Here is a 24,200-nt window from a genome sequence, read left to right as displayed (position 1 = left end):
GGAATCCCAACTGGACGGTTTATTCCAGAAACTGCAGCCAGGTCAAAGTATGGCGAAACCGGCTGTGGCAGTTAGATAACTAAGATAAATCTCCCCTGCAAACCCCTGCCCGCGCCCAAACAGTAGCCAATAAGTTTGAAGTATTACATCTTATAATACCCAATAGTAAGTTAGAATTATTCAGGTCAAAGTATGGCGAAACCGGCTGTGGCAGTTAGATAACTAAGATAAATCTCCCGCGCAAACCCCTGCCCGCGCCCAAATAGTAGCCAATAAGTTTGAAGTATTACATCTTATAATACCCAATAGTAAGTTAGAATTACAGGCCAATAGAATCATCAGGAATTGTAAAAATGAGCCAATAGAAAGAAGATTTCAAGCCCCTTGAACCCTATATAATCATGCTATAACCTGAACTCTGGGCTCTTGCTTCCCTGATGGACAAGAGTCCAGGTTCGAACCCGAAATAAACTTCTCTTGTACTTGCAGCGGACTCGTTTCTCTGGTGGTCCTTGGGGAAACTGAGATCTGGGTACAACAATAGGGTCTGAGAATCGGTTGCAGTGACACAGTCATTCCCCACGGCCGAGGGTTTGTCTCAAAGCAACCTGTGCCTCTTGAGAGTAAAGGCACACTCTGGGCGGGGACTTTACATGCTAAAGCGAGCTGCTTGTGGGCCTTGTCATCCCAGCTACTCCAGCGGCTGAGGCTGGAGGCTCACAAGTTTGAGGCCAGCCTGGGGAGTTTCTGTGAGATGCTCTCTGAAAATAAAATGTTAAAAAAGGCCGCACTGCAGCTGGTGTACACCTGTAGTCTCAACACCCTATCCCAGCTACTCCAGCGGCTGAGGCTGGAGGCTCACAAGTTTGAGGCCAGCCTGGGGAGTTTCCGTGAGATGCTCTCTGAAAATAAAATGTTAAAAAGCCCGCACTGCAGGTGGTATACACCTGTAGTCTCAACACCTTAGGAGGTGGAGACAGAAGGATCAAAAGTCTGAGCCCAGCCTGGGCAATTGAGCAATTTAGCAAGACTTGTCTCAGAATGAAAAAGGGCTGGGGAGGCCCTGGTACATCTCCAGTACTGCATAAGTAAATAAAATAGATTACAAGTAAATTGTAAGGTATGAGCCTGGATTGGTGGTAGAGCACTTGCCTTGGCATGCTCAGCCCCTGAGTTCAATCCCCATGACCACAAAAACAAAAAGCCAAAAGTCTGCAGTGGGACCTGTGGGACCAGGAGCAGCAGCGGAGCCTGTGGCCCATGGAAAGTTGCCCAGCTCCTGCAGCCTCCCGGTGCTCCAGCATGAGAATGAAGCTGTTGCTCCTGAATTTAAATTTCTTAGCCATTTCTTCTGCCGCAGGCCACAAGGTCTCATGGGCCTATCTGCGATCCAGACACTGGCTTCCCATGCTGAAGCAGAACGTTGCCCCAAGACTGTCTGTACTTCGTCTGTCCCTACTCACCCACTCAGGCCTGTGGTGCAAATCCCTAAAATTTCAGCCTGCCAAAGCCTTCAGCAATGCCTGGAATTCCCTCCAGGGGGCAGTACTGGCCCTATGGAAAGTGGCTTGTGGGCATTCAACACTGCATTAATCCGTCACCTAAGAGGCTGGCTCAGGAGGGGAGAGTGATGGAGTAATTTTTTTTTTCTTCTTTCTGGCTGCCTAGGGAAAGCTGGCAGCTGGAGCTGTTCCTTACACAAACGACCAGGGTCATGACAGACACGTTTCTCCAGCACTCTGTTTTGTTTTGGTACCGGGAATCGAACTCTGGTCCTTGAGCTTCCAAGGCAAGTGGCTGAACCACTAAGCAAAATCCCAGCCCTTGTTTTGTTTTTTTGAGACAGTGTAATTGAGGCTGACCTGGAATTCACTACGTAGCCCAGGCTGTTCCCAACTCACAGCGATCCTCCTGCCTCAGCCTCCCGAGTGCTGGGATTACAGGTGTGTGCCACCACACCTGGCTTCTTTTTCATTTTGAATCGGGTTCTCACTAACATGCCCACACCAGGCTTCAATTTGAGATCCTCCCGATTCAGCTTCCCAAAGTGCTGGGATTACGGGCATGTCCCACCATTCCCAGTTAGGAATAGACAACACCAATAACAAAATCAGAAGAAAAACCTATGGCACATTTACATAAAGTAGAATATCATTTTACCTCTTTTCTTACCTTTTTATAGCTCTTTTCTTTATATAAGATAGATTAGTTGACTAACCTTAAGAGTCTTTAAGAGAACAAAACTTAAAAAAAAAAGAACAAAACTATAAATCCGATGGATATAGATATAGTGTTGTAAGGATATAAACTAAAATATCACTTGCTATTTGGGAATCTGAAAGGAGCCGTGGTCACAAGGAATTTCACAGTAGACTCTCCTCCTCCAGCAGACTGCAACTCACAGGAAGCCCCAGGGACATCCAGAGCTCCGTGTGATATTATTGTATCATCCTTCCTTCCTTTTCATGGTAGAAATGCATTTCATGTATTCTATTTGATTTAACTTCTTTTTCTATTCATAAAAATTACCCACAACTATGAAATGAAGGAAAAGCACGACTATGTGTGTCCCTTCAAAGTTATTCTGGAGAAAGCTTTTGCCAGGTTAATATCATTTGTGTGGCAGCACCCTCAAAATTGTAGGCCCAGGTTGCATCCGTTGAAAAGACCATGGAGGCTGCAGGAAGCTTTGGTGTGGGTAGGTGGTAGCAAGGAATGATCATGGTTCTAGGAGTTCTGAGGAGGCTGGGTGAAGCCTAGATCTGACCCTCAGCAATGCAAAAACAAAGTACAGTCGTTTAAATGTTTATCAGTTTATTTAAAATGGTAATGAAGGGCTGGGGAGTCAGCTCAGCGGTGCAGCCACCCACCTGCCTCAAAAGCCTAAGTCCTGAGTTCGGTCCTGTTACCAACAGTAAATAAAATGGTAATGAATATATAGCACAGTAGTGTAAGTATACTTTAAAAGTAAGTATGTTTTTCAAAAATAAAAAATTAAGGATAATGGAACTGTTTTGCGTTTGTGGAAATCTCTATTGTGTGTGATTTTTTTCACTTGTACACTTTTTTTAACTACCTAGGTTTTACAGATAACAATGAACTATAGTACACAGAACATAATTCTAACCACAACTTGTAAAAAATGCAACTACAATTGAATATATAGCACAGTAGTGTAAGTATACTTTAAAAGTAAGTATGTTTTTCAAAAATAAAAAATTAAGGATAATGGAACTGTTTTGCGTTTGTGGAAATCTTTATTGTGCGTGATTTTTTTCACTTGTACATTTTTTTAACTAGCTAGGTTTTACAGATAACAATGAAGTGTAGTACACAGAACATAATTCTAACCACAACTTGTAAAAAATGCAACTACAGTCACAAGGAATTTCACAGTAGACTCTCCTCCTCCAGCAGACTACAACTCACAGGAAGCCCCAGGGACATCCAGAGCTCCGTGTGATATTATTGTATCATCCTTCCTTCTTTTTCATGGTAGAAATGCATTTCATGTATTCTATTTAATTTAACTTCTTTTTCTATTCGTAAAAAATTACCCACAACTACGAAATGAAGGAAAAGCACGACTATGTGTGTCCCTTCAAAGTTATTCTGGAGAAAGCTCTTGCCAGGTTTATATCATTTGTGTGGCAGCACCCTCAAAATTGTAGGCCCAGGTTGCATCCGTTGAAAAGACCATGGAGGCTGCAGGAAGCTTTGGTGTGTGGGTGGGATTGGTTCTGGGAGTTCTGAGGAGGCTGGGTGAAGCCTGGAGCTGACCCTCAGCAATGCAAAAACAAAGTACAGTGGTTTAAATGTTTATCAGTTTATTTAAAATGGTAATGAAGGCTGGGGAGTCAGCTCAGCGGTGCAGCCACCCACCTGCCTCAAAAGCCGAAGTCCTGAGTTCGGTTCTGTTAAATAAAATGGTAATGAATATATAGCACAGTAGTGTAAGTATACTTTAAAAGTAAGTATGTTTTTCAAAAATAAAAAAATTAAGGATAATGGAACTGTTTTGCGTTTGTGGAAATCTCTATTGTGTGTGATTTTTTTCACTTGTACACTTTTTTTAACTACCTAGGTTTTACAGATAACAATGAACTATAGTACACAGAACATAATTCTAACCACAACTTGTAAAAAATGCAACTACAAAAAAACATACAATTGAAAATTTTCCAAAGCAAAAATACAGAATAAATGAAAATACTTTTCTCTGAGATAGGGAAAATAGTATGTCACTATTCTTTTATAACGCTATAATTTGACAGGAAAAGCACAGAACTACACCCATTCCATCTCCAGTTTCCTGAACATATCCAAACGAGTCCATAAAGCAGGATGCACTTTCTGAATTTTATATTTAGAGTTGGTGATATTCTCAGACAAGATGACCCAGCGTGCCATATCTGTTCCCATAATGTGCAAAGAGTTTGTTTTGTGGCTAGGCTGGAGTTCAAGCTTATGCTTTCTGCCACCTTTCTTTCATTCTGGTATTTAGCCAGGGTCTGATCATCAAGTTATTTAGGCGTTATTTCTGTAGCAATAAATAAAAATTATATTTAGTGCATGCTTCATTGTTTGCCAAAAATTTTTCTGAAAATAAAACTCTGTTACCCAATGGTTTACAAAATAGAAAAATCATTCATTAGGATAAAAATGTCATGGGATGAAAGTCCATTTCTTTTTTTGTTTTGTTTTGTTATTGATGCCAGGGATCGAACTCGGGTCCTTTTGCTTGCAAGGCAGGCGGTGGAACCACTGAGCTAAACCCCAGCCATGAAGGTCCATTTCTAAGGACTTACTGCCTCGACAGCACCTCTGTCCTTTAGCAAAGGTCCTGGTAAAACATCCACGATGGAAGAGCCTATCCACAGGAGACCAGGGCTGCTTAACATTGATTATCTGTGACCACCTCTCACAATCTCATTAGTGCTCTAAAAAGGTTGGGTTTGTGGGGCAATGTTAGGAATGTTTGTGCTGTACATGATTTAGAAGTTCTCCAAATTTTTCAAATAAGTCCTCCACCCATTTCACATTTTTCATATGAAGTTGAACAATTTCCTCTTGTCCTGTCTTCATTTTTTTTTTCTGCACAGAAGAAATCTCATCTTTATACATCAAGTAAACATGATATTTATGAGGATGGAGTGAATGGTACAAAGAGTACAGCTGTATTTTCTCTGGATCAACAGCAAACTCTGGTGCAGATTTGGTGGTTATTTTAGAAGTCCTCAGAGTTAGGCAGGGCACGGTGGTGCATGCCTGTAATCCCAGCACTGGGGAGGCTGAGGCAGGAGGACCACTGAGTTCGAGACCAACCTAGATTACATAGTGAGTTCCAGGTCAGTCTCAACTATATAGTGAGACCCTGTCTGAAAAAAAAAAAGAAGTCCTCAGAATTTTCTTGTTATAAGCTTTGCCATTCGTTTTGATTTTAGAAATAGTAGATCTTCCACTTCTTGCTTTAGAGTCTCAAGTAGTTATTGTTAGTTCGGGAAAACTCTCTAAAGCATCCTTGAAGGGTTGATCCAAATGAAGATTCAAAAGTCTTTTTCGATAATCATTTAGCATGTCATCTTTTTTGGTATGGGGGATCGAACTCAGGTCCTTGAGCTTATGAAGCAGGCGGTGGAACCACTGAGCTAAATCCCTGGCCCTATTTTTTTTTTTTTCACATGAGGTAAAAGTAGCTCATCATTGTTCTCTAAGCCTTGCACTGTGTCTGGCGCCAGGGCAATACTGACAAGCGGTTCCGTGTAACTCTTAAAAGTTTCCTTCACTGCTCTTGTGATCAAAAACCGAGTGACAAAAGGAGCTGGAGGATCAGATTCCTCGTCCTCGGTATTGCTAAGCTGGATCTCAGGAGATGACTCAGACTGGGACGATGAAAATTCTTCTTTCCATTTCTTCCGCTACTTTGGTGGTGGCTCAGCCTTTATTTTTAGCTGTTTAACTTCGGAGTTTCACGGCAGGAGCTTTTGTAGTTGTGGTTTTCGGATGATGGAGGATCTGAAGTTTTACCGCTCATACTTAGTTTGGCCTGAACAGTTTTTTCAGAACTATATATAATGCAAAATGAATCTGTCTCTTCGACTGATGCAGCCCTTCGTAGGATGCCCACTCTTTGTAGCTGCAGATTCTCTTTGTCCATCTCGAATTTCAGGAACAAATTTCTGTAACAAAGCTTTTCCAAATAGCTGGGGTTCTATTCCCGTTTTTTACAGCCTCCTTAAAAGCCTCTGTGTCGTCTATCTTTATCACAAATTCCTCACGCTCTCTGTATTGGCCTTTTCCTCCGCCCTCTGTGTTTTCCTCATCTGTAAAACCTCCTATGGCAACAGTGTCCTGTCTGTCGGCCAATTGGTCTGAAGGAAGACTGTCAAGTTTGGGTTTTGGGAGTTCTGTGGCATTTATATTTTCCACGCTGTTTATTGCAGAGGAAGTAGAGTGGAGAGGTTCTTGCTTAGCTGCACATACAGTGGTGGAAAAAGCCGAAGCAGGACCAGTTGTATTGCAGATGGGCTAGGAGTTGCCACTAGTAAGGCTTCTGAAACTGTTTTCTTCTTTTTATGAGAAGTAGCGTCCAACACAGCTAAGGAAGCAGAGATGTTTTATAAATATTCTGACTGCACTCTCCAGGATCATCTTTTTAAAAATTATTTTTGGTACTGGGGATTGAACTCCGGTCCTTGAGCTGATGAACCACTGAGCTAAATCCCCGGCTCCAGAATCATCTTCATCAGAAGAAAATGAAGATGAATGTTCCAAGCTTTTAAGTTTGCTGTCTCCTTTTTCTGATGGACTGTTAGCCCCAGTTTCCATCCCTAACGGTGTGGGTGTTGTAGGTGAAATTTTTGGGAATGGCGGGGGTGGGGGGGCGGTGGCAAAATATACGGATAATCTGGGTCCCTGGTCGTCTGGTCCTGTTAGGCATTTGGATGGCAAGAGTGGAGAACTGCTGCTTGGGGCCAATTTCAGAAAATCCTAGAAAGATGCAATAAATCCCGTTTTGACTCCTGGCTGTTTTTCCTCTACTTCTTTGATCTCCTGTCTCGTGTTTTCTTGATGCTGATCATCGTCATGGCAGCTTTCAGAGGAAGGAGGGGTAGATACATATCTGTTCCCCTGGGATTCTGCCGTTTGCCTTGGGAGGGTCTTTTCTGCTGTTTCTGGTTACTGATGCCTTCCTCTTTAATTTGCCTTTTCCCTTTAACCTTTTTCTCTGGATGTCAAGATGTATTAAATGCTGGGTTTCTTCAAGCTTGACACTGCTTGTACCCCCAGGCTGTGTTAAGATCTAGGGCCTTATTTCCATTCCGAGGAGCTTGAACAGCCGAAAGGGCCTCCACGATGCTGGGACCTATAGCCCAGCGATGGCTCCGGGAGCTTGACGAGAAGCGAGAATCTCCCAGGAAGGAACACACCGGGCTAGTTGGAAAACAGACCTTTATTAGTCTGGCCAGACGGCACTCTCAGAACTACGTAGCTAGCTCAGAGAGGCGCCGGCTCAGGGGTTTGCACAGTTTTTAAAGGCAAGGGGTCAGGGGTCAGTTTTCTGCTGTCTATCTCAGGGGGTCACGTGTAGGGCGTGCCTGGTCTCCTACTCTGATCATCTCCAGACCCCAGGATGTTCTGTTCTGAACAAAGTCTTGAGTCATTACCTTGTTTACCCGAACCAGGCTCACACACACTCTGTTTTAATCTTATCTGGGAGCAGAGCAGAAAGGAATGTGCATTGCTATATGCTGACTGACTAGGGGCTACACAGCGGTCAGGGTCCCACAGCTGGGCCACAGCCGACAGTGCAAGCACACTTCTAGTAGGGTCCATGGACACTACTGCAAACTCTTGGTTTCTGTTATAATTTAATGTACGGTCAACAGGAACTTCACTGTCTCCCTCAGATTCATGATTGGTAGCAGACTGCTTCTCGAATGGGCCACAACTTTGTGCTCCTGGACTTCATTTGTAAGTTAACTTGCAGTTCGAGATGGTGATGCCCCTTGCTTTGCTTTTGTTGCTCAGAATTGCTTTTGCTCTTCTGGGTCTCTTTTGCTCCTTATGAATTTTAAGATTGTTCTTTCTAGTTCTATGAGGAAATGCTGTTGCTATTTTGATGGAACTGCATTAAATCTATATATCTGTTTGGGGAGTATGGCCATTTTGACAATATTGGTTCTGCTTATCCAGGAACAGGGGATGTCTTTTCATTTGCTTTCTTTTTTTGAGGGGGCGGTTTGAGACAGGGTCTCCCTATGTAGTTAAGACTTATGCTTATCCAGGAACAGGGGATGTCTTTTCATTTGCTTTCTTTTTTTGAGGGGGCGGTTTGAGACGGTCTCGCTATGTAGTTAAGACTTACCTGGAACTCACTATGTAGCCCATGCTGGTCTCATGATCCTCCTGCCTCAGCCTCCCAAGTGCTGGGATTACAGGCATGTGCCACCACACCCGGCTCTTTTCATTTTCTGATGTCCTCTTTGATCTCTTTTTTCAGAGCACTATAGTTATTACTGTAGAAGTCTTTCATATCCTTGGTTATGTTAGTTCCTAAGTTTTTGTTTTTGTTTTTGCTGGTACTGGGGATTGAACTCAAGACCTTGTGACCTTGTGGTTGCCAGGCAGGCACTGGCACCACTGAGCTAATCCCCAGTGTTTTTCTTGATGCTATTGTGAATGGTACTGTTTTTCTGTCTCAGTTAGTTCATTATTGGAGTACAGAAACACTATGATGTTTGTTTTCTGGAGACTGAGTCTCACTATGTAGTTCAGGCTGGCCTTGAACTCACTGTGTAGTCAAGATTGGCCTTGAACTTGCAATGATTCTCCTGCCTCAGCCTCCCAATTTCTGCACCACCACCTCTGGCTGGAACACATTGATTTTGGGTTTTGATTTTGTATCCTGCTACATTACTAAATTTGGTTATTAATTTTGGAAGTGTTTTGGTGGAATTTTTTGTCTTTTATGTAGAGAACGCACTTCATTTGTGATGAATGATAATATTGACTCCTTCCTTTACTATACATACACCTTTTAATTCTTTCTCTCGCCTGATTACTCTGGCTAATGTTTCAAGTACTATATTCAACAAGCATGGTGTTAGTGGACATCCTTATCTTATTTCTGTTTGTTTTGTTTTTGAGGCAGGGTCTCACTATGTAGTTGAGACTAACCTGAAACTCTCTATGTAGCTCAGGCTGGTCTCAAACTCACAGAGATCCTCCTGCCTCAGCCTCTCTAGTGCTGGGATTATACGTGTGTGCCACCGTGCCCAGGGCTCTTGTTTTATTCTGATCTTAGAGAGAAAGATTTCAGCATTTTCCAATTTAATTTGATATTGGTAGTATGTTTGTCATAAATGGCTTTTATTGCATTAATATAAGGTGATTTTATACCTATTTTTTCAGGTTTTTAAAAATCATGAGTGGGTATTGGATTTTGTCAAAGGGTTTTTCTGTACCTATTGAAATGATCATGTGGTTTTTGTTCTTGCTTCTGTTTATGTGATATTTTAATCTGCCTATGTGAAGCACCCTCGTATTCCTGGGGTGCAGCCTGCTTGGCCATGACTTACGGGAGGCCAGAAGGGAAGCATGAGTCCAAGTTGGCCTCCTCCGTGAGCACTGGGAAGAAAGCGTGCATGCAAGCATGCTGATACGCTGCAGGGAGAAGAAAAAACACCTGAGGTTAAGTTGTTTTCCTGGAGAAGTACCATGGAAGGCAACAGGTTTCCCAAGTTGGACCGCCGCCCCAGCCAACCCACTACATCCACCGGAGCACAGACATAACAAGAAGCCAGCAGCTGCCTTGCTGCTCGCAGTCAGCCAGACCCAGGCCCATCACCGATGGGACTCTAAAAATTTCCACCCTCTTGAGCAGTGCCCCCCCTAAGTGCCCCATATAACCACGAGTGTCCTCCTCCTGGTGCCAGTAGCCCTCTCGCTCTTGGCCCATCTGCACCCAGGTGGCAATCAACTCATCGAATGTTACTTAGACTTGGCCTGCTTTGGTGCTCTCAACTGTGCCTTGGTCTGACCTTGCAGAAGTGGGAGACAGATGAATACTGTGGAGCTCTAATTGCTTGTGCCCGTGTCTGAGTGAATAAGGCCAAGGTACGCCAGTCATTTGGGGCTCTGTTTTGAAGGGAGACATGAGCCCCATTGCCTCCCAGATTTTAACTTGTTTCTGTGTCTCTTTATTTTTCACCTTCGTCACCCTTGGTCAAGCTGTGAGCTCCGCTTGTAGGCTGGTTCCTACAATGATGTATGATCATTTTGATTTGCTATATTCTGTTTGCTAGTGTGTTGATGAGGATCTTTGCATCTATGTTTATTAGAGATAGACTTGTAGTTCTTTTTTAGAGTTGAATGGTTTTAGAATCAGGGTAATGATAACTTCCGGGAATTACTTTGGTAGCCCTCCTTTATTTTCAATTTCATTAAGCAATTTGGGGAGTGTAGGCATTAAATCGTCCATAAAATTATTAAGAATTCAGTAGTGAATTTATTGGGTCCTGGGGTTTTCTTAGTTGGTAGGATTTTTTTGGGGGGGTAGGTTTTTATTGCTTCAATATCATTGCCTGTTATTGGATTATTCAGGGTTTTTATATCTTCTTAATTCAGTTTTGGTCATTCATATTTATGTATTTATCCATTTCTTCTGGATTCTCCAATTTATCAGAGTACGCATTTTTTGTTTTGTTTTGTTTTGTTTTTCCTCTGGTACCAGGGATCAAACTCGGGATCTTGCATTTGCCTGGCAGGCTGTGGCATCACTGAGGTAAATCCCCAGCCCAAGAGTACACATTTTCAAAGTAATCACTAATATTCCTCTGGATTTATGTCTGTTATTTTGCCTTTTAATTTCTAATTGCATTGATTTGGGTCTTTCAGTAATGTTGGCTAATAGTCTATATATTTTGTTTATGTTTTAAAGAACCAACTCTTCAATGCATTCTTTTTATTATTTTTTAGTCTCTCAGTAATTTCTACTCTGTGCTTTATAGTTCCCTTTTTTACACTATCTTTGGATTTGAATTCGTGTTTTTCTAGGACCTTGAGGAGCATTATTAAGTTATTTATTTGGGCTCTGTCTATTTTTCTGATGTGGGCATTCATTTTATAGCTATAAACTTCTCTCTTAGGACTGTTTTCATTGTGTTCCATAAGTTTTGGAGTGTTGTATTATTGTTTGATTCTAGGAACTATCTAATTTCTTCCTTGATTTCTCCTGTGACCCACTGATTTTTCAAGAGTTATGATTTACTGTCTGTTTGCATAGCTTCTGTTGTCTCTCTTGTCATTGATTTCTAGTTTCATTGTATTACAGAAAAATTGTAATTCATAAGCTAAGACACAATATTCACATGAAATGTTAAGACATGCTGTGTTTAAGATAATATGTACTTTCCTGGGCTGGGGATTTAGCTCTGTTGCCGCCACCCGGCTCGCAAACACAAGAACCTGAGTTCATTTCCCAGTACAAAAAAAAAAGGTGATATATACTTTCCAAACTGCAATGCTCTCCTTGTAGCAACAAGATATCTTAGGACTTTGCTGTAGCTGCTTATCGAAGTTTCGCCAAGCCACCCCAAAAAATTAAAAGCCACAGTGTAATGTTTCTGCTTTGCCAGATAATCCCCGCTTCACTTGCAACAATATAAAATGTTCAGATGTGAGCTCAGGGTCAGACCACAAGGACTTGTTTCCAGGGTCTAGCCTTGCTACTAGCAATAAAAAAAATTTTTTTTTTTTTAACCCAACTGTTTGTCGCAACAACTGCACTATGAGCTGATAGTATTCATGGGATAATTTCAGTTCTTTGCATTTACTTAGTCTTATATAGGCTAGATTATGGTCTGTTTTGGAGACTTACAGATGCTCCTGAGAAGAATGTATATTCTATTTTTGTTGGGTAGATCACTCTGTAGATATCTATTAAGTCCATTTGTTTGAAGGTTTGGTTCAACTCAGATAATTTCTCATGCAGTCCAACCTGGCCTCGAACATGTGGCAATCTTTCTGCCTCAGCCTCCCAAGTGCTGGGATTGTTGTTTTTTTTTTTTTTTTTTTTTTTTTTTTTGGTCTTGTTGGTCTGTCTATGATAACAGTGTATTATGTTCCCTCACTATAATTGTATTGATGTTTATCCAACCTTTTATGTCTAGTAGTGTTGGTTGAATTAAGTTCAATGTGCCAGTGTTTGGTGCATATATGTTTATAATTCTTGTCTTTCCTGTTGAATTGTTTCCTTAACAAACATATATGTTCTTCTTTGCTTCTCGTGATCAGTTTTATCTTGAAATCCATTTTGTCTGAAACTAAGATTGTTAGTCCTGCTTGTTTTTGTGTTCCTGTATTATGAAGTATTGTTTTCTATCCTTGGATTTTTAGCCTATGAATTTCTTTTGAATTCAGTGTGTTCCTGTTTACTACATAGTGTTGGGTTTTGTTTTTTGATCCATTCTGTCATCTGTGTCTTGATTGGGGAATTGAGACCATTCACATTGAGAGTTAGCGATGAAAAGGCATTGATTTATGTAGAAAGCAGCCTATGAGTTTATCCTGACCTGGAGGTGCAATGAGGCTTAAAGCACAAAGATACAAAGATAACATGGCAAAGGAGACCCAGGGAGCTCTGCCTCTAGCAGTCAAAGTGCACAGGAAGTCTGGAAAGTCCTGTTTTTATTAGTAAAACAAGGCAATGCAGCCTACCTGTGATTCAAGGATCCAAGAACTGTAGATAAATAACAAAGAACATAACAATCTCATTCCCAGATATGTAGTTTTCTTTGTTTAGCCCACTGCTGATGCTGTTCTGCTCCAGGATATTGTGGCATCAGCATCCCTGTGTACAAACAAGGGTGGGGGAAGCCCAAGAGGTCGGCCAGGCCTCTCTGGTTCTGCAGCCCATCCATAGCCTGGTCTCACACAACTTACGCCTTTCATTGCATTATTTTCCTGCTGCTGGTTCCTTTTTTTCCTCCGTTTAACTGCTCAACCTTTCTGGTGTATTTATTCTATGAGACTTTTTGGCATTGTTCACTTTATTATCTCCTTCTAGGGTATCCTTGAGCATTTTCTAGAGTTTTGCTTTAGTGAACATGAATTTCCATTTGTCCTGGAAAGCTCTTACTTCTCCATCACTTTTGAGAAATAATTCTGCTAGATATTTCAGTCTAGGTTTGAAGTTGTTTTATTGTTTGGGGCTTAAGACCCTTCACTCCAAGCTCTCCCAGCTTCAAAAGTTTAGGAGTCTGCTCTATTTCTAATAGGTTTGCCATTATTAGTGATTTGCTGCTTTTCTCTAACAGCATTTTTTTTGTGTGTGGTAACAGGGTTTGCAAGGCAAGAGCAGTGCAGCTGAGCTAAATCCCTGGCCCAGCCTCTAACAGCTTTTAAGAATCTGTCCTTGTGTTGGAGTTCTGGGATTTTGACCATTATGTGTCATGGAAACTTCTTTTCTGATCATCGCTGTTTGGAGGTTCTATAAGCCTCACTTATTGTATGAATTTATGTTAAATTCTTTCCCTATAAAGATAGCAAAGTTTTCTGCTATCATTTTTGTAAACAGGTTTTTATGCCATTTGTGCTGTTTCCTAATTTTTTTTTGCTAATTCTGATTACTTTTAGATTAGTCTTCTTTGCATCATTTAGCAGCCTCTGGGTTAATTTTTAGCATTCTCTTGTTTTCTAGATTCTCTGAATCATTGGTCACCAGCATCAACCTTATCTTCTAGTTCTGATGATCTGTTCTTACATTGGCCAGTTCTTTTTTTTAAATTTTAATTTTTAATGTATTTTTTTGGTATGGGGGAGGGGATCAAACTCTGTACCTTGTGAGGCAGGTGGTGGCACCACTGATCTAAATCCCTGGCCCTTTATTTAAAAAAAATTTTTTTTTTGGCTTTTTGGGACGGGGTCTTGCTGTATAGTTCAGGCCAGTCTTGAACTCACTGTGCAGCCCAGGCTGGCCTGAAACTCACAGTGACCCTACTGCCTCAGTGTCCTGAGCACTGGGATTACAGGTGTGTGCCACCAGGCCTGGCTACACTGGACACTTTTGTTGCCTGTAATTTCAAAAGAATCTTTAATCTCTTGGATTTCTTTCACCAGACTCCACCTTTTTACGGACTCCAATTCTTTGCTAAACTGTTCATTCATATTTTGTATCATTTTGTTTAGCTCAGATAGCTTTCTATTAGTGTGTTCTGTAAATTCACTCATCATTTTATTTATTAAATCCATCGTCTGTTTACTTATATCATCTTTGAGCTCTCCAAGCACCTTATTATCTGATTTTGTTTGTTTGTCTCCTATTCTATCATTTTGAGCAAATTCAGCTGTGTGGCTTTTTATTTCCTTCCTACCAATTCCTGTTGGATTAGCTTTGGGCAAGGTGGGATTTTGGGGAGGTATTGTTTCCTTTACTTCTTTTTTTTGTGCTGAGGTTTGTGGTTGTTCTAGTAAGGAGATCTCCAGGTGATGTCTAGTTCAGATGCACTCTGTATGTGGCTAACCACAGGCCTTTCCCTCTCTCCCACGAGCCGTTTTTGTTTGTTTGTCTCCTATTCTATCATTTTGAGCAAATTCAGCTGTGTGGCTTTTTATTTCCTTCCTACCAATTCCTGTTGGATTAGCTTTGGGCAAGGTGGGATTTTGGGGAGGTATTGTTTCCTTTACTTCTTTTTTTTGTGCTGAGGTTTGTGGTTGTTCTAGTAAGGAGATCTCCAGGTGATGTCTAGTTCAGGTGCACTCTGTATGTGGCTAACCACAGGCCTTTCCCTCTCTCCCACGAGCCAATCTCCTCTGTCACCTCTGTTAATCTGGGAGGGAAGGATGCAGTATAATTGACCCACTACCCAGTTTTCTGGGAATGGACTGCTGTATTGTTAATGCCACAAACAAAGCAGATATTGGCATACAGGCAAAAAACAATCAACCAATTAATAGCAACAACTGTGTCATCCTGGCAATAGTAACAAAATCAGCAGCAGTAATAAGTCAAAGACAAATTGGATACTGACATACCATGAGATTCAATAATGTACCACCATTAATCATAGAACAGAGATCTGCAATTATTATTATTGTTATTGTTATTATTTTGTACCAGGGATCAAATTTGGGACCTTGTCCTTGCGAAGCAGGCAGCAGAACCACTGAGCCAAATCCCCAGCACCGAGATCTGCAATTATAACATAGGTACAAGAACAAACCAAATGGTGACATATAGTAAATGTCCACAAAATACAGCAACTACACCTCTACTTAAAATAGAAAAGAATTCAGCAGTAATAGCATAGGTTAACTAAATATCTAAAGATTAGCAGAGCTTAACTGTAATACTAGTAAAGATAGAGGAGGTGGAGAATGGGAGAATGAAAGAAGTAAAATTTGAAAAATAAAGATGAGAAGGAGGAAAGAAAAGAGAGGTGGCTATTACGAAGGAGTAAAAGGAAATTAATAGAATTAGTTAAACGTAATAAAAGAACAAACAAGGGGAAGAAAACAAAATAAAAAGTTTAAAGTGAGACGTCTTTGTTTTTTTCCACCCACACTCGTTACATGACTTGTTTCTCAGTTAGACCACTCTTACCCAAGTGACTGTACTTGTAACCTTATTAGTTGATCACAGCTATGACCCATGCTGTACCCAGTGGGTTTCATCGTATAAAACTCCTCTATAAAGTGGGGTCCCCGGCTGCCCACTCAGGTCCCCCTCTTCCCCGTCAGGAGTTTTCCTATCAATATCTTTATACTTGTAACCTCTGTCGTTCCTGGGAATCATTCTTCAATTTCTAGAGAACAAGAACTCAGAGTATCAGACAGCTAACAGGTTGGGAGATATAATATTCATATTTCATCTCCGGTATTATTTCCTGATTCAGAAGGAGTCACTTTCAGAATAAAACCTCTCTGCTTTTGCAGTTTGTCGTAGCTGTGGCTTTTCTTGGGGCAGTGCTGCCAGCCCAGTGCTGTCTCTTCCGGGTGCCAACCCTGTCTGTGTCTACCCCGTGTCTGCAGAGACAGGGCCCTTTCCCAGGGCCGGACGAGACCACCTCTCCTTCCTCTGTGCTGTGCTCCACCTCTCCAACTCTGCGTTTCCAGGCTTCTCATCAGCTTCCTCCCGATTGCCAGAGATCTGCCTCTCTCCTTCTCCCCGCCAAGTTGTCTTCCAGGCTTCACAACTCTGAGTTGCAGAGAGGCTGCACTTTGCTGCTGTTCTCTATTCCACCACTAGTCTCCTGTTTTTATGTTTTGTTTATATATATATAATTTTTAAAAACATTATTATTAGGTTTTTTTGTACCAGGGATTGAACTCGGGATGTTGCACGTGCAAAGCAGGCGGCAGTGGAACCACTGAGCTAAATCCCCGGCCCTACAAATTGATTTAAAATATCACATTATACATCTAATCAGAGCAGCTGCTCAGTGTTGCCATCCAGAACCCAGGATCTTAGTTGGGTGTAGTGGTGCAGTTCTGTAATCCCAGAAAGCTGAGGCAGGAAGATTGCCTTGAGTTTGAGGGCAGCCTGGGCTACATAGTGAGCTCTAGGCCAGCCTGAACTGCACAGCAAGACCCTGTCTCAGGGAAAAAAAAAAAAAAAAAAAAGAATGAAAGTAAAAATGCAGGCTCTTTTCCAGCTATCAGTTTGTTGGCTTCAGTTAGCTTTCCTAGGACTGCCAAGATGGCTGCCAAGGGGACATACGAAGGATAACGTTTATGGCAGAGAAAAAGACTTTCTCTGCTGACATCTTTTAAGAAGAAGGAAATCCTTACTGCAAGTTCTTCCTCAGCCAACTTCACTGGCTCGAATTGCATTCCATGTCCCTGTACAAACCAACCTGTTGGTAAACTATATGGCAGTCCCATGACTGGCCAGGCAGTTTGGATTGGTCCCCCAGTTTGGGGTCATGTTTAGCTTGCTCTGAAGGACCGGTCTGCTTGCCAAAGTCTGCTTGGGGGAGAGGTGCCCAACAAAGCCCATCACACTCAGAGGACGACAGTGCCTCTATGGAGGACTGCTGAGTACACAGTTGAAGTGATACATGTGAAGTCTCTTAAGTCTGCACCTAGCATGAAATGTGAAAGGGGTCGCGTGTGCCCCTTCCTGCGCCCCCTCCCAATCAGGTCACTCACGCACCCAGAGGTCAGGCAGGAGATCTTTATTGAAGGGAATCAGGTGAGGCACAAAGGCCGGGAGGCAAAGAAAGGGAGGTGGGTCTCAAGGGAAGGAGTGTAGGCTCATTTATAGGGTCTTGGGTGGGAGTTTTGCAATTAGGGGGAATAAGCTGTTTTTAACCTATTGCAGGCCACATTGCCTTATAAGGTCTTAGTCCTGCAGAAGTCCCTTATCAGATGTTGGCGTCATCTCTGGGAAGAATTCAACTCAGGGAGGAAAACGAAACTTAAGTTGGGAAGAACCTGGAAGTCAGGTATAAAATGGGGGAGTTTAAAGTAATATGTACAATTTCCTAACAAAATGTGTGTTGAATACTTAATTCTTCCTTTACTTTCTTTTAAAGATTCTCTACTGTTTAGCTGAAAGAGGGTATCTGGGGGAAAAACTTCAATTCAGTATCCTCTATTTGCAGCTACCTGTCAGGAAAAATTAGTTCATCTACTTGACCACTGCATTTATGTTAGGGTTGTCTGACTCCATGGGCTCTGGATTTTGATATGGCTGGCAAGTGATCTTCAATAGGTTGTGGCTTGCATTTTGTGTTTTTTTTTTGTTTTTGTGTTTTGAGACAGGGTCTCACTACATAGTTCAGACTGCCCTGGAACTCACTGTGTAGCCCAGGTTGGTCTTGAACTCACAGCGATCCTCCTGCCTCAGCCTCCTGAGTACTGAGATTACAGGCGTGCACCACCACGCCTGGCATGGCTTGCATTTTGGATGTTATGCTTTAGGCAACTTTTGGTCCCTACAACAAATACCTGGGATGTTCCACTTATAGAGAGAAAAGGTTCTTTCTGCTCACAGTTTTTAGGGGTTTTGCTCCTAGTTGCTTGGCCCTGTTGCTTTTGGTCAATGGTGAGGTGGCACTGAGGCCAAACCCCTCACCTCATGGCCAGGGAACTAAAGAAAGAAGGGTCGGGGTCCCATAATCCCCTTTAAGGCCATGCAGCCCATGGTCCACAGGTCTGCCTGCAGGCCCTCCTCCTAAAGTCCACTGCCTCCGTGAATGCAGGATTTCAAGCCTTCACCCTGTGGACCTTTGGGAGAAAACTGAAAGTTCAAACACCACCTGGGTGTAGCAGTCCATGCTTATAATCCTAGGACTTTGGAGGCTGAGGCAGGAGAATCCATAATGTTGAATCCAGCCTAAGCAGTTTAGCAAAGTCTTGTCTCAAAAAATAGAGGCTGGGGATATATCGCAGTGGGAAGGCCTTGGGTTTAATCCCGAGTGCTGCCCCCCCCAATCCAATCTATAGCATGTTATAATAACCACTCTTGAACTCACATGAAATTTCCTCATATGGAAGAAGAGAAGATATTATAGTTGCACTTCTTTTAAAAAAATTATTGGTACATTTTAGATATATGTACTGATAACATTCAGCATAGAGAAATTGTATCTGTACATAATATATGTTGATTTTTCTTTTTCCCCATTCTCTTCCCTGCCTTCAACTCCTCTTCCCCTCCTTATTTTATTTATTTATTTTTTGAGCCAGGGTCTCAAGGCTGGTCTTGAACTCACTATGCAGCCCAGGCTGGCCTAGAACTCTGTCTCAGGTGCCCAAGTGCTGGGATTGCAGGTGTGCGCCACCACGCCCAACTCTTCACTTCCTTATTTACAAAAGCGTTGTATCCATTTTTTCCTTCTATTCTTTTATTTTTCTTTTCCTACCCTTCCTTTCTGCCTCCCTCTTGATACTTTCCCTTCACATTTGAACATTTTCTTCCTATTTCATAATACCTGTTATACACTTCAGTCCTTATTTACCCTTTTGGTTTCTCTGAAGAAATATTTAAACATGTGTGTCTGATTTATTTGACTTAAGAGTATGGTCTCCAGGTGCATCCATCTACCTAGAAATGTCTCAGGTTTATTATTCTTTATGGTATAGTACTCTATTGTATTAAAAAAAAAGACTACACATCTTCTTTATTCATTTATCAATTGATGGGCATTTGGGCTGTTTCCAAGTTTTAGCTATTACAAACTGCTGCTATAAACACAGGTGTGCATATGTTGCTGTGGTATGATGCTTTTAATTCTTTTGGGAAGATACCCAGCGGGGAATAACTGGGTCAAATGGGACCTCTAATCCGAGTTTTTAAAGGAATTTCCACAGGATCTGCACCAGTCTGCACTCCCACCAGCAGTGGAGAAGGGTACCTTTCCCCCCACAGTCCCACCAGCATTTTTTATTGGTTGATTTCCTAATAATAGACATTCTTTCTGGAGTGAGATAGAATCTCAGCATTGTTTTAATTTGCATCTCTCAAATAACCAGTGATGTCAAACATTTTTTCAAATATTTATTTGCCATTTCTACTTAATTTGAGAAGTGTCTGTTCATTTCAAATGCCCATTTTTGGGTTGGGACTTAAATTTGGAGGGTTGACTTTTTTGAGTTCTTTATATATTCTAGATACTAGTTCTTAAAGGAAGAGCTGGTAAAATTTTTTTTTCTCATTCTGTAGGTTTTCTCTTCCTGTTGCTGGTTTATTTTGCTGTACAAAGGCTTTTCAATAAAATGAGATCTCAGTTGTTGATTCTTTGAGGTATTTCCTATGTAATTGGTGTTTTGTTCATAAAGTCTTTGCCTACACCTATGTCTTCAAGAGTTCTGCCTATTCTCTTCCAGCAGGTTAAGTGTTTGTTTTGATATTTAGATTTTTTATTCACTTTTATTTTAGTTTAGTGCATGGTGAGAGATACAGGTACAGTTTTAATCTTCAGCATTTGAAAAGCCAGTTTTTCCAGCACTACTTATTAAAGAGACTATCTTTCTTTGAATGAATGTTTTTGGCAGCTTTGTAAAAAATAAGGCAGCTGAATATGTCTGGAGTTGTTTCTGGATCTTGTTCTCTGTTCTATGAATCCTCAGATCTGGCTTGTTCATTTATTTTTTTGTGCCATTACCATGCTGTTTTTATCACAGTAGCTTTGTAGTATAATTTCAAGTCAGGGCTTATGATGCCCCTTGCTTGCCTTTGTTGTCCCTTCTGGCTCCAAATGAATTTTTGGTTGTTTTCTCTAATTCTGTGAGGTATGCTATTGGTATTTTGATTGGGATTGCACTGACTCTGTATAGCAGTTTTGGAAGTATGGCCATTTTCACTATATTGGTTCTTCCTATCAGAGAACAAAGGATATCTTTCCATTTTCTGATATCCCCATCGATCCCCTATTTCAGTGTGCTGTAGTTTTCAGTGCAACGGTCTTTTATTTCCATTGATATATTTGTATTTCATTTTTCTGATGCTAATCTGAAAGTTATGGTTTCCCTAATTTCTCTCTCAGTGAGTGCAGTGAGTATAGGAATGGTACTGATTTTTGAGTGTTGGCTTTATATCTAGCTATCTATTGAATTTGGTTTTTAAATCTAGAAGTCTTTTGATGGAGTTTTGGGGGTCTTGTATGTGGAGTATCATGTCATCGGCAAATGATGATAGTTTAACTTCTTCCTTTCCTATCCTATTCCTTTTATTTTAAAATTTTTATTTATTTATTTTTGGTACTGGGGATCGAACTGGGGACCTTGCACTTAGGAGGCAGGCAGCAGCACCTCTGAGCTAAATCCCTGGCCCATTCCTTTTATTTCTTTCTCTTGTCTAATTGCTATTGCTAATGTTTCCAGGACTATATTAAATAGGAGTGGTGACATTCAATATCCTTGTCTTATTCCTGATTTTAGAATGAAAGCTTTAATTTTTTACCATTTAGTATGATGTTGGTTGCTGGTTTGCCATAGATGGTTTTTATCAGACTGAGAAAAAGACCATCTATTCCAATTTTATGTAGGGTTTTTGTCATGAATGAGTGTTGGACTTTGTCAAATGGTTCTATTGAGGTGATCATGTGAATTTTATTCTTGGCTATGTTTATTTTTATTTTATTTTATTTTTTGGTACCGGGGATCAAACTCGGGCCCTTGCACTTGTGAGGCAGGTGTCAGAACCACTGAGCTAAATCCCCAGCCCCCATTGGCTCTATTTATTGATTTGTGTATGCTGAACCATCCCTGCATCCCTGGGATGAATCCTGCTTGGTCACTGTGTATAATCTTTTTGATGATTTGCTGCATACTGTTTGCCAGTATCTTACTCAGGATTTTTGCCTCTATGTTCATTAAGGAGATTGGTCTGTAGTTCTCTTGGTTGTATCCTTTTAGTTTTGGTAACATGGTAATGCTTGCTTCCAAGAATGAGTTTGCTTATCTTTCAATTTCATTAAAGAGTTTGAGGAATAATGTCATTAGATCTTCTCTAAATTTCCTGAGAATTTTGCAGTGACTCAGTCAAGACCTAGGATTTCTTTGTTGGTAGGATTTTTAAAATTATATTTTCAATTTCACTGACTGATATTGGATTATTTGGAGTTCTTATATCTTCTCAATTCAGCTATATTGATTCATATGCATCTAAGAATCTGTCCATTTCTTCTATGTTTTTCATCTTATTAGAGCACAGGTTCTCAAAGTATTGATGATATTCTGGATTTCTGCAAGATCAGTTGTAAATTCACCTTTTATATTCCTAGTGCATGTATTTGAGTATTTTTTTCTTTCTTTCTTTTTTTGATAAGATTGCCTATGGTGTGTTAATTTTAGTAATCTTTTAAGGAACCAACACTTCAACTCATTGATTCTTTGTATTGTTTTCTTAGTTTCAACTGCATTGGTTTCTGCTCTGATCTTTATAATTTCTCCTTTGTAGGAGGTTTGGGTTTAACTGCTCATCTTTGTCTAGAAATTTGAGGTTCAACATTAGCTTATTTATTTGATCTCACTCTTACCCCCCCATTAAGTTTATTGGGACATTTAAAGCAAAGAGTGCAGTTACATTTATCATCTTGTGATGTCTTGGTTCTTATTTTTTTGCCATGCTGCTGCCCTCCCTTCATCCACTTAACCCTTCCCTATTTACAAAGACTTTGTTTCCATTTTGTCCTTTTTTCACATTTTTTTCTTTTCACTTATTTTCTTTCCCCTACCCTTCCCACTTTCCCTTTAGCCATTTTCATCCTATTTCACACTATCAATTATACCATTTGAACTTTATTTACACTTTTAGTTTTTCACACCCAAGAAACTATTTGGTATTTACTCAACTGTCTGTTTTTCTGATATGGAAATTCTTTGCTATAAATTTCCCCTGTAGGACTGCTTTCATTGCATTCCATAAGTTCTAGTATATTATACTGGCATTATTATTTATTGTAGAGATTGTCTAATTTCTTCTTTCATTTGATCAGTGACCCTTTGGTTATTCAGGGGAGTGTTATTTAATTTCCATGTCTTTATAAAGTTTTTGTGATTTCTTTTGCCATTGATTTTCAAATGATTTCATTGTGCTATGGTCTGATAGTATGCATTGGATAATTTCAGTTCCTTTGCATTTAATTAAGCATGTTCTCTGAATTGGTATGTGGTCTATTTTGGAGAATGTCCAATGTGTAGCTGAGAAGAATGTGTATTTTAGGGCTGGGGATTTAGCTCAGTGGTTCCACCACCTGCCTCATAAGCACAAGGTCCCCAGTTAGATCCCTGATACCAGAAAAACAAAAACAAAACAAAAAGAATGTGTTATTTTGATGTTGTGGGGTGGGATACTCTGTGGACATCTACTGAGTCTATTTGTTCAAAAGTTTGGATCAGTTCTGGTATTTTGTTGTTGATTTTATTGTCTAGTTGATCTGTTTATTTGTGACAGTGGGATATTCAGGTCTCCCATTATAATTGTATTAGTGCTTATTTGGTTTTTCCATGTCCATTAATAATTGTTTTATATAGTTGGGTGTGATGGTATTTGGTGCATATATATTTATGACTACTATATTGTCCTCTTAGATTGTTCCCTTGACAAGCATATGTGACCTTATTTGTCTCTTCTGATCAGTCTTGTATTGAAATCCACTTTGTCTGCAGATAGAAGAGCTATCTCTGCTTTTTTCCAGGTTTCTGTCTCATGGTGTATTACTTTCCATAGACTTTCAGCCTATGAATTTTTTGTTGTTGTTGTTATTTTTTTTTTTTTTTTTTTTTTTATATGTGTTTTTTTCTCTCTCTCTCTCTCTCTCTCTCTCTCTCTCTCTCTCTCTCTCTCTCTCTCTCTCTCTCCTCTCTCTCTCTCTCTCCTCACCAGGGATTGACCTTGGGACCATAAGCTTGTGAGGCAGGCAGCAGAACCACTGAGCTAATTCCCCAGCCCTGTTAAATGTGTTTCTTGTATGCAGAAAATTGTTGGATCTTGTTTCTTGGTCCACTGTGCCAGTCTGTTTCTTTTGATTGGTGAATTGATACCATTTACATAGATGGTTATAATGGATATATATTGACTTATTTTCTTTTTTTGCTTTTATCTACTTTTATTTTGCACTATAAAAAAACAACAAAAACAACCAGTAACATACCACTTTTCTTCATATTCACATGGGTTTTAGGAAATTATTGCCTTTCCCCCTGGAGAAATAACCTAGACTGAAAAGAAATACCATACTGCAAAATCCATAAATCCCAGAAGTCAGTAGCTTGAAGACAACCCCAGGGGCAGGGAGCAAAACAAGTGTCACAAGTGATGAGATGCAGGCTCATAGAGGAACCCAGCAGGCTAAAGAGTGACTATTTTCAATTGTCACTGACCCAGAACACTCTTTTCTCCAGGTACCCACTGCCACCACTTCAGAGGTGATTTTTAGGCCTATGGTCTGAAAACTTTGCAAATGACGCCAGAGTTTCTCTGAAGAGAGGTGCAAGAAGACAGGTTCAAGTAGAAATAAGAATTATACCAAAGTCATGAAGAGCCCACAGCAGAAAAAGACACCCAGGTACTTCAATCACTTGCCTCCTCCAAGAGGAATCTGCGAAACATTTCATGGCTCAAAGTGGCACAGATGAAGAAACCCTACAAACCCAACAGAGGTACTTTCCTGACAAGGCAGGGATCAGGTTATGCCCTAAAGCAACAAAGACAGACATGGAGATTGCCAAAGTTAAAAAAAAAAAAAAAA

At 40.6% G+C, this 24,200-nt stretch overlaps 1 pseudogene; it reads right to left on the bottom strand.

Moving 5' to 3' along the window:
- Nucleotides 1-4,968: 4,968 nt before the first annotated feature.
- LOC104865200 lies at nt 4,969-15,796 on the bottom strand (annotated as a pseudogene).
- Between the last annotated feature and the right edge of the window lie 8,404 nt (nt 15,797-24,200).

This window comes from Fukomys damarensis, unplaced genomic scaffold (assembly GCF_012274545.1).
Source record: "Fukomys damarensis isolate Sample0158 unplaced genomic scaffold, DMR_v1.0_HiC HiC_scaffold_15, whole genome shotgun sequence".
In the NCBI taxonomy this organism is placed as follows: domain Eukaryota; kingdom Metazoa; phylum Chordata; class Mammalia; order Rodentia; family Bathyergidae; genus Fukomys; species Fukomys damarensis.
Note: the sequence above shows the minus strand (reverse complement) of the source record. Positions and strands in the feature narration are given on the sequence as shown.